The sequence below is a fragment of the Hemiscyllium ocellatum genome, chromosome 12, assembly GCF_020745735.1.
Source record: "Hemiscyllium ocellatum isolate sHemOce1 chromosome 12, sHemOce1.pat.X.cur, whole genome shotgun sequence".
Lineage (NCBI taxonomy): Eukaryota > Metazoa > Chordata > Chondrichthyes > Orectolobiformes > Hemiscylliidae > Hemiscyllium > Hemiscyllium ocellatum.
Genome location: NC_083412.1, coordinates 61,153,485 through 61,169,213, shown reverse-complemented (window position 1 = coordinate 61,169,213; position 15,729 = coordinate 61,153,485).

Sequence of the window (15,729 nt, the reverse complement as noted above, 5' to 3'; positions counted from 1 at the left end):
GATATCAATTTATTCTAACAAGCATGCAGATGATCATGTCTTGGTACAAGTGACAACATGAGAAGAAGAGTTTTAAGTGGCCTGAAATTTAGAATATAGGAGATCAGCCCGGAGTTCATTGGATTGTCTGGGTTTAAAGAGCACAAAGGTATCAACGAGAATACCAGCATCAACAGATGAGCTGCGACAATTTTGAAGTCAGGCAATGCTACAGATTTGGGAATGATCACATAAATATACAGTTTGGAAGCTCATCTCAGACAGAGGAGGTGGAGGCCTGCTGCCAGATTCATACCCACTGCAGGCCCAGACTTGTACAGCAACTCAAGCCAAAATGTTGAGTGATGGAGAAGCGGGGGTGAGGGTTCATCAGCAAGGTCAGGAGTTTGGACTCTGCAGAACTCCCACAAACCCCCCTTCCCCCCCCCCCCCCACTTCTCACATCCTGAGTTCTGTAGCCAGGCACTAAGTGCCTTTGAATGAGGGACTTACTACAGGGGAGACTATTAAAGGTAACACCAAAGATCAGGATTGTTTAACCTCAGATGGTTACCAGGGAGAGGGAGTTTGGAATGGGATCAGAAAATAACAGAGAGCATTCTACCTTCTCCCAGTGCCAGGTTTGGAGGTGGTGAGGATATTCCATCAGTTAGAATGGCACTTAGCAGGGACCCTACAACCTACCCAACCTACCCATCGACACCCTGATTAAATCCTTGATGAAAAGACCAATGAATAGACTATTTCCCCAACCTAAAACCTACTGAAGTTCATACTACAGAATTAATGCTCAATTAAGAGATTCTTCACACTGGCATTGGTATTAACACAGTGATGGATGGACCTGTCACACAATAGGGAGTATTACATACAAATCTGCATGGTTTTCTTTATGTTTCCCAGGGTGAGGGTGCCTGACTGAGGTACGGGATATCAGGAAGTGGGGGAGAACTACTTAAACCACCCACACGCCCTCGCTCTAACTCCTTCTTACAGCCCATTCTCCAACCCTCAAGGTCCTCTAACCCATTATCTACCTTAGCACAGGGTAGCTCCACGATCCTGGGCCTTTGTTATCAAGAGGTGTCACTGCTGCCATCCTAGGATAGGTTCTTGTCTGGCAGGGCATTCCACTTCCAGGGTTCTGTCCCTTGGGACACCTGCCACTTACCTCTCAACTGCCTAATTGACACATTATAATTCCCAAGGAGGCAGCAAGGTCTCTCGCTGTGTCTCCAGCTGGGGGCAGAGTAACCCACCGTCTCCTTAAAATTCCCTCCATCAACTCCACCCTTCCTGATATGAAATTGGAGGTAATTTCTGCTCAACCAGTGCATGATATCAGATAAGAACCTGATACTTCAGCCATAGAGGAAGAGGTGAGAGCAGTGTGCTGAGGTAGAGATGGGTGTACACTGTATATTGTTGAAAACTAACATGGTGTTTATGAATTATGTCAGCAAAGAGCAGCATATAAAAGAGAAACAGGCAAGGCTCAGGATAGTTCTGCTGCCAATTCATTATCAACCTCTGATGACACCAAATTCCTGGTGTATCAGTCAATCGATCCATGTCGGTAAACATCTAGCCATTCATTGCTTGATGGTCACTGAGAAGTAGTCAATCAATGAATCACTAGAAGTGTGGGCCTGGGCAGTTGAGTTATAAAATCTACAATGGAGAAGAATGCTTTTGGTTGCTGAAACATTGGGCTGGTTATCTAGGCTGCCTACATACTGTTTGTCCTTCTTCTCATTGAAATCCTCTTGAGGTCCCTGTCTGAAGATAAGTCTAACCCAATTTCATCATGACCTCCATCATGAGTAGAGCAAGAGGGCTGGCTCTCTAATCTAACTCAACTCTAAAGGGTTTGAATTCTGTGCCGATGGACAATGATAGTACAGGCTCCAAATCTACTTTCATCATGTAATTGACACTTCATCATGTCCTGAAGTGGCCCTTGAACTGGAGGTTAATTTGGCCTCAGATTTAGGGACACTCCCTATTGCACACACTTCTCTGCTATTGACAAAACTCTCATAAATCTTTCCAAAAGATATTGAATGTCATTTATTTGAGTAGTGGAATTCTGAACAAATATTTCCCCAATTATTTCTGCACAATGAATTTATTGTTCCTTGTAGTCTGAGAGGCAGGTGAATGGCCATCAAGAGATCATTTCTTTCAATAGTTCTAACCTCCATCTTCAAAGGAGTGTATTATGGGTGAGGACAGAATTTTGAAACCATTGTTCTGGATAAAGGATAAAAAATGTTGAAATAACTCCATAAACACCGATATGCTTTATTTACACATGCATAGTGTATGACACTGACCCAGCTTCCTCAGGGCCAGGTCTCAGAATGACCAAAACTGCTGGCAGAATCTGTCAGCCAGGGCTCCCTGATTGGACCAGGTTAACAGCCCCAATCAGGGAACTCATTTTATGAGGTCCACCTGGCTGATCTCATTCCAATCACTGCAAATGTTTTTAATCCTATCCCTTTGAGCATAATAAACAACTCTGCCAAATGTTTAGGCTACAGTCCCATACAAGTTAATTAAACAAAGCCATTTCTTGCTCCTTTAAAGTTAATGTAATTGGTTTCATTTTATATAATCTGTGTAAAGTCATCTATTTGGTAAACTCAGAAGTTTCCAAAGTTTTTTGCAGCTTGTTAATGTATTGAGATCATGATGGTAAGAGATTTTCATGAAACAAAGCCCAAGTCAGTCTAAGTTATACAAATCAGTGCTGCAATATGACAGTCCCACTAGATGAGCTGGTATCAATTCATACCTAATTAGTTAAAACCAGGAGTCAATTCACCATCAGAATACTTCACCAACTATTCCTTTCCCTGATTTGCAGGATTTTTTTCTTCACTCTCTGCTTGTTTCCTCTCTACCACATGGATTCCACACATGAAGAAGAGCATTAAATGTCCATAAATATCTCTCCTAATTGTTAGTAAGAAAAAAAAACATGATTTGTGATTCTCCTTTCATCAACTGATGCCCCGTCCTCTCCTTTTGCGTTTTTGTTTTCCCACAATGCCTTTCTAACTTGCTCTGAGATAGAGTCACAGGGTCATAGAGTCATACAGCATGGAAACAAACCTTTGGTCGAATTCATCCACCCAGACCAGACATACCAATCTGATTTAGACCTATTTGCAGCATTTGGCCCATTTCTCTCCAAACCCTTCCTATTCATATGGCTATCCTGATGCCTTTTAAATGGTATAATTTTACTACCCCTTCACCACTTCCTTTAGTAGCTCGTTCCATACATGCACCACCCTCTGCATGAAAATGTTACCGCTCAGCTCCTTTTTTCAATCTTTCCCCTCTAATCATAAACCTATGGCCTCAGGTTTTGGATCCCCCATCTTAGGAAAATAACCATGGCTATTCACTTTATTCATGCCCCTCATGATTTTATAAACCTGTTTATAAGTGCATTGACTCTTTCAGATTAATTTACAAAGCCCACCAAGAGTATTGGGAAAAGATGACCAGGACTGAAAATGCGAAGCCTTAGCACAAAGTTTGGCTTGAATGAGACCAGACCTTATCAGATCTCGCTCATTAACAATTAGGTCTGTATGAAGGGGAGGAGAAGATTTCAGTTGCAATACACAGAGAGACTGAATAGCTTGAGTCCTAACCACCAAGCACAAAATCATAGCTTTTTAAAGTAAAAACAGAGGAATGGTACATTTGCCAACTAGAGTCTTCTGACTGTGCAGCATTAATTCCCCATCCCTACTTACCATTGAGAAGGTGAAGGTGAGTTACTTCTTGAACCGCTGCAGTTCATGGGAGAGTGTGGATTAGGTACACTCACAGTCCTGTTAGGAAAGGATTTCCAGCATTTTGACCCAGATCATTAAAAAAATGGAAGCCACATGTAAAAGTGAAGAGAATGATTTGAAATAAAGAAATGTTAAAATAATGTGGAATATGGGAAAAGTGAAGCAATAAAATGATGTGTTCATGTGGGATTGATTGGGGGACTGTGATCAACGTATAGTGAACACAGTTAAAAATCACACAACACCAGGTTATAGTCCAACAGGTTTAATTGGAAGCACACTAGCTTTTGGAGCGACGTTCCTTCATCAGGTGATTGTCACAATCACCTGATGAAGGAGCGTCGCTCCGAAAGCTAGTGTGCCTCCAATTAAACCTGTTGGACTATAACCTGGTGTTGTATGATTTTTAACAGTGTACACCCCAGTCCAACACCGGCATCTCCACATCATAACGTATGGTGAGGTTATGATCACATAGTTAACAGCTTATAATCGTTAATCAGCTTTTAATTGTACAATGATAGATTTTTACAGGCTTCACGCTTCTAATAAATAATTTATTTAAAAAATATTTGTTTATTCACATTAACCTGGCACATGTGTGTATGTATACACACACACACACACACACATAAATTACACAATTTTTACAAATTTATTGCTCTTTCCTCAGTAAAACTGTTTAAAAGAATAAATGGGAAGGAAGCTTTATTTTTCTACTCACAACGATTCAAATGATGAACTCCTGATTATTGTGTGTGTTACATTTTAAATTAAAACTAATAAAAAAAAGCTTATTCTAGTCATATATATCCTACACACAAACAAACCTCCCATTAACCCCAAGAAACTATTAGCATCAGAATAACTGACAGTTTGTCTAATCCTTTACATCTGTTTTCCCGGTACACTCATTCTCTTTTCTATGCTTTACCTTTTACAGTACATCTGCATCTCATCATTTTCTTTGATGTCCTTTTTAATTCTGTTTCAAGTGCATGTTTGTTTTTCTAATGCCTGCTTAATATCATACCCACTTAATCTAATAAATTAGTTGAGTGATTGGAGATGAGTAATCATAGCGGGGTATATTCTTGGAAATCAATAACCTTTCAAATGAAAGCGTTTTCTTAAAGCTGTCATAAAGCACATGACATAATTTGGTTCAGAACAAATCTTTACAGACTGTAAGTCTATTAAGGTTCTGAAAGAAACAAATTGAATTAAAATTCAATGGAGAATGGAGTGCTAACATGCAAACTGAGTTAAATAATTTAATGGGCCCAAAAATAGCATGGGGATTTTGAAAGTGCAAGAAAGAACAATTTGGGACAGAAAACCCAGATATAGCTCTCAGTCTTGTCAAATGTAATGGCAAGACTGCTTATAAATTGTTTCAACTGATTTCCCACTTGATAGTCAGATTGGCAGGATGGCTCTCCGTCAGAAAGGAAAACAGTCTTGGAGTGAGTGTTGACACAAAGGGGTTTGGGGACTGGGGGAGTTGGAATTCATCAGAGAGGTAAATTGGGTATTGAGATGGTAATGGTGGAGAAAATGAGATATTGTGGGAGAAGCCTGATATTGCAAGGTGTGACATTGCACATTGGGGTTGGTTAATGGAGAGAATTCAGTGATAGGAGGAATCCCATTGCATGGATTTTAAAAGCTACCTTGGTACGTCAGGGAGTCCTGGCCCATAAAAAAATGAAATGAAGGCTTTACTTGATGATTTGGCCATTCTGATTCAACGTTCCTGAGGCTTTGGAATCCAGTAAGAGAAAGTGAGGACTGCAGATGCTGGAGATCAGAGCTTAAAAATGTGTTGCTGGAAAAGCGCAGCAGGTCAGACAGCATCAAAGGAACAGGAGAATCAACGTTTCGGGCATAAGCCCATCTTCAGGAAGGGCTTATGCCCGAAACGTCGATTCTCCTGCTCCTTTGATGCTGCCTGACCTGCTGCGCTTTTCCAGCAACACATTTTTAAGCTTTGGAATCCAGGCCTAGGTGTTAAAAATAAAAATTCAGTTAAAATGGAGGCACTCAGACTTTGGTGATCAACTTGGCTTGAGAGTAAACTTTTTTAAAACAGTATGCGGCTGCAATGGGGATGAATTGGGGTTGGCTTTCATGCCATTTTCTGCATAAAAATATCCATGCTCATGTTTATGCCCGACACGAATCTCTTCCCACCTTCATCCTTTAACTCATTAATACATCCTTATATTCCACTCTTCCATGTGTGTTTATCTATCTTCCCTTCTAAACATCTGCTAGTTACCTCAGCAAGTTCTATATTCTCCCTCAGTTAAAGTTCTCCAGCATTACCTATTGGATCAGTTAATGCCTATTGTTTACATCTAGAATAAAAGCAAAATATTGTGGAAACTGGAAACTAAGGCACAGAATGCTGGAGCAACTCAACAGGTCTGGTCGCATCAGTGGAGAGAGAAACAGAGTTAACTTTTCACATTGTGTCTTCGTCAGAGTTCAGGGGTTCTGAACTTTGACAAGAAACTTTTTCTTTCTTTCCGATGTTGAGGAGCAGTTCTGAAGGAGAGTCACGCCGGATTTATATAACAGTTTTTCTCTCTCCACAGATGCTGCTGGACCTGCTGATTTTCTCCAGCATTTTCTGTGTTTGTTTCTATATTTCTGACTCCTGGTTCTGATATCACTTGCAAGTAATCGCCAACAAGTTAATGCTAAATTGCCCATAGTGTTAAGTGCATTAGTCAGGGGTAACTATAGAGTAGGGGAATGGGTCTGGGTGGGTTACTCTTCCGAGGGTCAGTGTGGACTTGTTGGACCAAAGGGCCTGTTTCCATACTGTAGGGAATTTAATCTAATCTAGAAACATTTTCTTACCACTTCAAATCTTTTAATATGTTAGTCATGACACCAAAGGTAGTTGCTTTCTTCTTAAACCATGGTATCTTTTGCATTCATCAGAGGGCAAAAGGAGACTCAGTTTAACATTTTACCTGAAAGACAGACCTCCAACAGTGCAGCATTCTTCCAGTATTGCACTGTAATACCAGCTTAGATTTTCTGAGCTGAGACTGAAACTCACAATCTTTAAATGGAAAAGTGAGAGCTACTAGCTAAGCCATAGCTGACACTCATGAATTTGGTGTGAAGCTTTGATTTGACTCTAAATAACAAAAAAGCTGAAGAACTGTGGATGCTGCAAATCAGAAACAGAAACAGAAATTGCTGGGAAAACTCCTCAAGTCTGGCAGCACTTGTGGAGAGAAAGCAGAGTTAGTGTTTCGAGTCAAGTGATCCTTCTTCAACGCAGGAAGCAATTTTCCAGCAATTTCTGATTTTGTTCAGGATTAGACATTTTCACTCATGAGCAATTAGCATTTCTGGAGTTTCAAAATAAAATAATGTCTGTCCTAGCTTTTCTATGATTTTGTATAACATCAGTAAATGTTCACTTCATTATTTTCTTGCATCGGATACTCTCATAAAATGTATCAGCTTGTAAGCATTCACTCTGTATTTTATATTTCACACAGAGGTTTTCTTGACGTAAGTGTAAATAAAATCAGCAATGAAAAGTTCAATATTATATTCCTTTTGCTATATGTTTACACTAAGTTCTGAATAAAGAATACACTTACCATGTTACAGATGTACCTCATATCTGACACATGTTAAGGGTTATCAAAAGAGTAACACAAGCTTATAGCAACTGAAAGAGTATGGAAATATATTAATTAAATCTTAGTTGTTGTCAACAGAAATAAGAGTGTAACTTATCAGATGACTTATAAATAGTCGCTCAAAGTTGAATGTAACAACCATTCCAAATATAACTGATCTAATATCCTCATAACACCAACTGCACCATGGAAAAAAAAGTTGGCAGCAATACAGAATTCTCAAGCTGCTGGAACTCTAGCTGAATGTGTGATCCAGGGAGACTGTTTGCCACTCATAGCACATTCTAAATTTGAAGTATTGAAAGTGGTGAGGATGTTATCATCGCTTTATCTCGCTTGCTTTAGGATCTTTAGTATTCAGGAATACATATTATAAGCATTGCACCTTCCCAACACTATCCCAGAATTTAGGATTGAATGAAGATAAATATGAGTAGCTCAGGCCTCTTTGTATTGCATCTTTGATCCATATTTGTACTCATTTCTGTACAAATAGGTTGCTAATTGATTTCATTTCACAATTTATATCAACGTATTAAAATCATGTCAAAAATGGTTAAACAAAAAGAACAAATTGCTTAAAATAAAACGTTGGGATTACAATTTAACCTTCCTTAATTTTAATTAATCATGGATGGTACAGATATTACCCTAGAATCATGCAAAACTGTTTGACTGAGTTTAATCTTTTGAACTGATATGCAGATTGAGTGGGAAAGAGTTAAGATGTTTATTCAAACGTAAAAACAGCGAGTAGATTACCAGCTCTATATGTTCATACTGTTAGAAGAGAAAACATTCATTGAGGCTGGTTTTGTTTGTGAGTTTTTCTGGCAAGACCATTCTTTACTATCCATTCCTATTTGACTTTGACAGCATGATGAAGAGTTATTTTCTGGGAATCCATGTAGTATTGGCACACCCACAGACCTATTATGAAGGGAGTTCTTGAAGCTGGTGGCAACGAAGAACTGAACATTATGCATTTCTGACTAAATGCAAGTTGTGTCAACTGTTTTGGAAGGATCCTTGGTGTAAGGCCTAGTGAATATCTTATCAAGCATGCCTCCTTCGCTACATACCCAGCCCCTATGGTGTCTCTCACACTCAATTCTCTCCTCATCTAACCAAGTGCTAACGGAACAACTTGCCACTTATCGGATATCCACTGAAAGCCAAGCATGCCTGGCCCCCGGTACCATGCTTAAAAGCCAGCTGCGAACCAAGATAAGCTCTGGCATTCTGGAATTGCCCTGCTAAGTGCCAGGAAGTCATTCAGAGAGTATCAGAGAAAGGAATATTGTGTCACATTTCTCAAAAAGGGTCCTGAAGGTTTTGGTGGTGAGGGGGGGTGGGGGGAGGAGTTGGTATAATGAAGGGGTGTACTCTTCCTAGCGGAGCAACAGAGAAGTCTAACACTAGACCATGGCAATCTGGTCTGAAGTCACCACCAAGATCAATGTGATCTCAATGGTCTGGATGAATATTCAGGAGTGCCACAAGGTGATAGTGTTCCGTTCTTTTTTTGAAAAGCCCATCACAAAGTCACTTAGTTATCCAATTAAAACAAAGATCAATTAACAGGCATTACCCACCGGGGCAGTACAACCATAAGAAAAGTAAGGGGAGATTTCAAATCTCATAGATATTTTTAATCAGTCTGGAGTAGGAGTGATTTGAATCCTGGCCTACTGAATTTTGCAATGCACTAGGACACCAGGACAATCTACATTTCAGAACTCTGCAATCTCTCACCATTTGGATAACATGTCTCCTGTAATTTTCTTGCCAAATCTACCTTCATGATTGCATCCTCAAAAAATCTAATAAATTTACTAAACAAGATTTCCCTTTAGTAAAACCATGTTGGCTTGTTCTAATCAGGCAGTGTTTTTCTAAATGTATTATTATGATTTACTTCATAACAAATTCCAAAATTTTCTCAACAATCAATATAAAGCCAGGTAGCTTGTTGTTCCCTGTTTACTCTTTCTCTCTTTTCTTGTAAAGCAGAAATCAATCTTTTTTTTTGTTTGCCAAATTCTAATCTAATGGAACTATTCCCAAATCAAACAAATCTTGGAAAATCACAGCTAGAGCACTATTATCTCTGCATTTGTCTTTTTTCATAACCCTAGAGTGTTGACCATTGGGTCTTGAGACTTTGTTAAATTTTACTCCCTTATTTTTCTCTGATACTTTTTCAATGTTGATATTAATTTCCTTAATTTCCTCACTTCTTTCAGTCTTTTGCGTGCAGTCTATTTCTGGAATGAAATGTGCACATACTTCAGTAAAGACAAACATAAAATATTTGTTCTTTGCCTCTGCTATTTCCATGTTCCCTATATTTTCTCCTGTCTATGCTTGTAAGGGACCAATTTTTACTGTTACAATTTTTAGTTACATTCTTCCTTTTTATATATTTTTTTAAAAGCCCTTACAATCTGCTTTTATATTTCTGACTAGCTTACGCTCATAATGTACATCTCTCCTTTATTACAACTTTTGGTAGTGTTTTGCTGTTTTTGAAAATGCTCCCAATCCTTAAACTTGTTATTGTTTTTTGCAATATTATAAACTTCTTCTTATAATCTTCTTCCAATGTTAATGTGTGCCATTAATCATTTTAATTACATTCATATAAATTGTTTTGGTGAAGGGTGTGAATTCCTTTGCCTGGTATACAAGTTTGATATTTTGCTTTTATTGTGCTGGCTATTGAATATTTGGGGTCATTACATAGTAGACTGAATCAATTTTTTTAAAAATTTGCTCATGGTATGTTTGGCTGAGCCAACATTTATTGCCTGTTCCCAGTTGGCCTTGAGGAGGTGGTTGTGAGCTGCCTTCTTGAACCGCTGCAGTCCATGTATTATGGGTAGACACACAAAAACATTAGGGAGGGAATTCTAGGATTTTGATACAGCAGTGCTGAAGGAATGGTAATATTTTTCCAAATCAGAACAGAGTATTTTGGAGGGAAACTTGCAGGTGGTGCTGTTCCAGGTGTGATATCATCGGCATGCACACAGGCACAGAACAGCTTTTTAAAAATATATTATAACCATACTAGTTACATTTCTAAGTGGTGACAGGTGCCTGTAGTTTGAAAATCAAAGCCAATTTTATGAATAGCTATCAGAACATATGCCTCAAGAAGAGTTATCAGAATCAGCATAGCACTCAGAAGAGCATGTTCTACTTCAAAAACTCACCGCTTATTTAACCTATTGATTTATTATATGACAATGCTGTGTCTATATTCTACACTGCTATCTATAGAGCGTCTCATAGAGGGCATACCACAATACCAAAAAAACTCCTTCATTTGCACATTTTATTCATTTGGATAAAACAAAACAATCTTAAACATGTGCCTTTCCCCATACACTAGTACAAATATACCTACTAGCTCAGTGTCATTCATTCATCTGCAGATCTATACTGACACATACAAGGACACAGTTGGAATATCTACTGCTTCACATTTGCGAAATAAATTACATGGATCTATTTTGAAGGGAACAGAATGTAGATTTATCCCAACATCAGATACAGTTTCACATTCCTCTGCTGTCCAACAATTGGTTGAACCAATCCTAGATTGCATTGCATTAACACGTTTAATGAAATATCAGATATCGGAGAGACTTGAGCTCATTGGATGTGTACGGAGATTGTTCATTTGGGGGGATGGTGGAATCCACAATTGTTGAGTTCCCTCAAGGCAGCCAAGACAAACTTACATCAAATAAAAACTGAAAGAACTACGGATGCTGGAAATCAGAAAAAAAAAACAGAAATTGCAGGAACACAGTTCAGAGAAAGTGTGACTTGGATCTGAAACATTAACTTTGATTTCTCTCCACAGATGCTGCCAGACCTGCTAAATTTTTCCAACAATTACTGTTTTAGTTTCTGATTTCCAGCATCGATAGTTCTTTCAGTATTTATTTAGCATTTAACTGACTGCCACATCACTTCCATGCCCACGTTGAAGAAGTTCTACAGATATCCCTGGCAGGATTTCCATTCCAATCTTTTTTCTTGTTCACCGTCCTTAATTTCACTGTTGTTCCTGGAGTTTGACAAGATATCTGTGTGGGTTGCATGGGTTTCCTCATTTATGTCATTGGAAAGTTTGTGCAGTCCACAGAGCTGTCACCCAGCAACATTATCTGTTCCTGGGAAATCACAGCACTCTGTGCAGCTCACAGGGGATTTGGCAATATTTTCCAATTTCCCAAGGGATAATGATTACAAATATCCCATCGGACTCCTTATCTGGTCAGATGAAAATATTGATCATCAGTATCAGAAAGCAGTGGAAATGGAGAAAATTTCAAATTTCTGATTACAGAGCAGTCCGTAGAAGCATACCAATATTCAGTTTAGATGTATCTTTATCTTGCAAGAATTATTTTCTCCAGGATGCATTCTACTAAGCTGATATTGGGAATTAAGTCTTCCTGGCAATACTTTTTTCTGTTTCTGAGGCAATCTAATTTGATTCGGTATTTTATTAAAGATTTTGGTTTTATTCATGAAAGAAATATGGGTGTTGCTGGCTGGGTCAGCATTTTTTGCCTATAACTAGTTCCCTAGAGGAAGGAGTGGTGAACTGCTTTTTTGAAGCACTGCAGTCCATTTGGTATTGATACACCCACAGTGTTGTTAGAAAGGAAATTCCAGGACTTTGACCCCACAAATTTGAAGCAACAGTGGTAAGTTTCAAAATTACCATGGTAAGTGGCTTGGAGGGGCACTTGCAGGTGATAACATTCCTATGTTGCCCTTTTCATTCTAGATGGTATTTGGAAAGTGCTTTCTAAGGAACATTGGTAAATTTCTGCAGTGCATCTGATAGGTGGTACACGCTGTTGCTAATATATGTTAGCGATTTTGGAAGTAGATATGGTGCCAATCGATCAGGCTGCTTTGGCCCAGATAGAGGCAAGCCTCTTGAGTAGATTAGATTACTTACAGTGTGGAAACAGGCCCTTCAGCCCAACAAGACCACACCGACCCGCCAAAGCGCAACCCAACCATACCCCTACATTTACCCCCCACCTAACACTACGGGCAATTTAGCATGTCCAATTCACCTGACCTATACATCTTTGGACTGTGGGAGGAAACCGGAGCACCCGGAGGAAACCCACGCAGACACGGGGAGAACGTGCAAACTCCACACAGTCAGTCGCCTGAGGCGGGAATTGAACCAGGATCTCTAGCGCTGTGAGGCATCAGTGCTAACCACTGTGCCACCGTGCCTCCCACTTTTAAACCCACGACGAACTTTGACACAGCACTGCTAACGACACGAGTGCTTCACATGGTCAGCGTGAGTATTTTTGGAACTGCACCCATCCAGGCAGGTGGAGAGTATTCCAACATACCTGTGTCTTTTAGGTGGTGGGGTTAGGGAGGGTGAGTTACTTGCTGCAGGATTCCTCACCTCTGAACAGTTCATGTGGTCATTGTATTTACATAGTAAAAAATGAGGTCTGCAGATGCTGGAGATCACAGCTGCAAATGTGTTGCTGGTCAAAGCACAGCAGGCCAGGCAGCATCTCAGGAATAGAGTATGCTGCCTGGCCTGCTGTGCTTTGACCAGCAACACATTTGCAGCATTGTATTTACATGGCTACTCCAGTTCAGTTTCTGATCAATGGCAACCTCAGGATTTTGATAGTGGGTAATTCAGTGATGGTAATGCCATTGAATATCATGGGACAATGATTAAATTCTTTCCAGTTGGAGAATGGTAATTGTTTGGTACTTTTGGGGCACGGACATTGCTTGTCATTTATCAGCCCAAACCTGGTATTGTCCAGGTCTTGCTGTATTTGGAAATAGACTGTTTCAGAATCTGAGAAGTTATGAATGGTACTGAACATTGTGCAATGATCAGTGAACATCCCCACTTCAGACCTTATGATAAAGAAGTGGTCATTGATGAAGCTACTGAAGATGTTTGTACCTAGAACACCATCCTGAGGAACTCCTGCAGAGATGTCCTGGAACTGAGATGCTGATGTTCAACAACTACAACTATTTTTTTGTGTGCGAAGTATGATTCCAATCAGTTGCGAGTTTTCCCCAGTTCCCATTGACTCAAATTTTGATAGGGCTCCTTGATGCCACAAATACAGCTTTGATGTTGGGTTTGTCATTGTTATCTCACCTCTGGTATTCAACTTATTGGGAGCTTATGAATGAAAACTGAGATATTGTCTGTCAGGTGCTCTAGGTTGGTTTAGGGGAGCAGTCATGGAGTTGGCCACCACTTCCACTTTGAAAAGGATGGGCTCCAAGCTCTGAGCTATATTGGAGCCAAACTCCTCCATGTTCCCTGACAATGACAAGAGGATTTGTGCATAGCAAATCAGCCAATGCACCAAGGATCTTGGTGGACACCATTGCTTTTCTGTATTTCACATTTTAAAGTTCTCAGGGAAGGTGATAGCCGAGTGGTATTTTACTGGGTTGTTAATCCAGCAACCTGGGTAATGTTCTGGGGACCTGGATTCAAATCCTGCCACAGCAGATGGTGGGTTGTGAATTCAATATCAATCTGGAATGTTGTAGAACAGAGAGACCTAGGGTCTCAAGTACATGATTCTTTGAAATTTGTGTCACAGGTAGACAGAGTGGTCAATAAGACATTTAGCACACTTGCTCAGACCTTTGAGTATAGGAATTGGGACATCATGTTAAGGTTGCATAGGTTGTTGGAAAGGCCATTACTGGAGTATTGTGGGCAGTTCTGATCACTCTGCTATTGAGAGGATATTAAATTGGAGAGGGTTCAAAAAAGATTTGCCAGGATGTTGCCAGGAATAGAGGATTTGAGTTTCAAAGTAGGTGCAGCTTTTTCTCACTGGAGTGTAGGAGTTTGAGGGGTGACCTTATAGAGATTTATAAAATCATAAGGGACACAGATGAGGTGAATAACAAAGGTCTTTCCCGAGGATGCCGGAGTTCAAAACTTAGAGGCATACTTTTAAGGTGAGAGCAGTAAGTTTTAAGAAGAACATGAAGGGCAACGTTTTTACACAGAGATTGGTTAATGTGTGGAATGAACTGCCAGAGGAAGTGATGGATGCTGGTACAGTTGTAACATTTAAAAGATATTTGGATAAGTTCATAAATATGAAATGCTTGGAGGGATATAGGCCACATGCAGGCAAGTGGGACTAGATTAGTTTGGGAACATGGTTGGCGTGGATTAGTTGGACTGAAGGATCTGTTTCTATGCTGTATGACTCTATGATTTTATAACTGTACAATGACCATAAATCCACTGTCAATTGTCAGAAAAATCCATCCAGTTAATTAATGCCTTTTATGGAAGGAAAAAGGGGCGGCACAGTGGCACAGTGGTTAGCACTGCTGCCTCACAGTGCCAGGGACCTGGGTTCAATTCCCGCCTCAGGCGACTGACTGTGTGGAGTTTGCACGTTCTCCCCGTGTCTGCGTGGGTTTCCTCTGGGTGCTCCGGTTTCCTCCCACAGTCCAAAGATGTGCGGGTCAGGTGAATTGGCCATGCTAAATTGCCCGTAGTGTTAGGTAAGGGGTATATGTAGGGGTATGGTTGGGTTGCGCTTCGGCGGGTCGGTGTGGACTTGTTGGGCCAAAGGGCCTGTTTCCACACTGTAAGTAATCTAATCTAAAAAACTACCATCCTTACCTGGTCTAGCCTACATATGACTCCAACCAACGGCAATGTGGTTGACTTTTAACTGCCCTGTGGGCATTTAGGGATGGGAAAACAATGCTAGCAACAACCTCATGCCATAAATGAATTTTTAAAAAACTGTCCTTTGCAGCAAAATTCGAGGCTAGTACAGTTGCAACATTTAAAAGGCATTTGGATGTGTATATGAATACGAAGGGTTTAGAAGGATGTGGGCCAAGTGCTGGCAGATGGGACTAGATTGGGTTGAGATATCTGGTCAGCATGGATGGGTTGGACTAAAGGGTCTGTTTCCGTGCTGTACATCTCTATGACTCTATGACTCTATATATAACCATATTTTCCCAGGGAAGTGGCACACACACCACTTCTCCTTCAACTGGCTGCAGGCTACTTATTCCCAGTGAGTTACCATATGCAAATACCTCTTCAGTATTATGTGTAACGCAGTAAATTATGTGTAGTGCCTGTGCCAGAATAGATGATTGTGAAGGTGCTTCTCCATCAGGAAATTCATACAGCCCTCACCCTTCGTGGT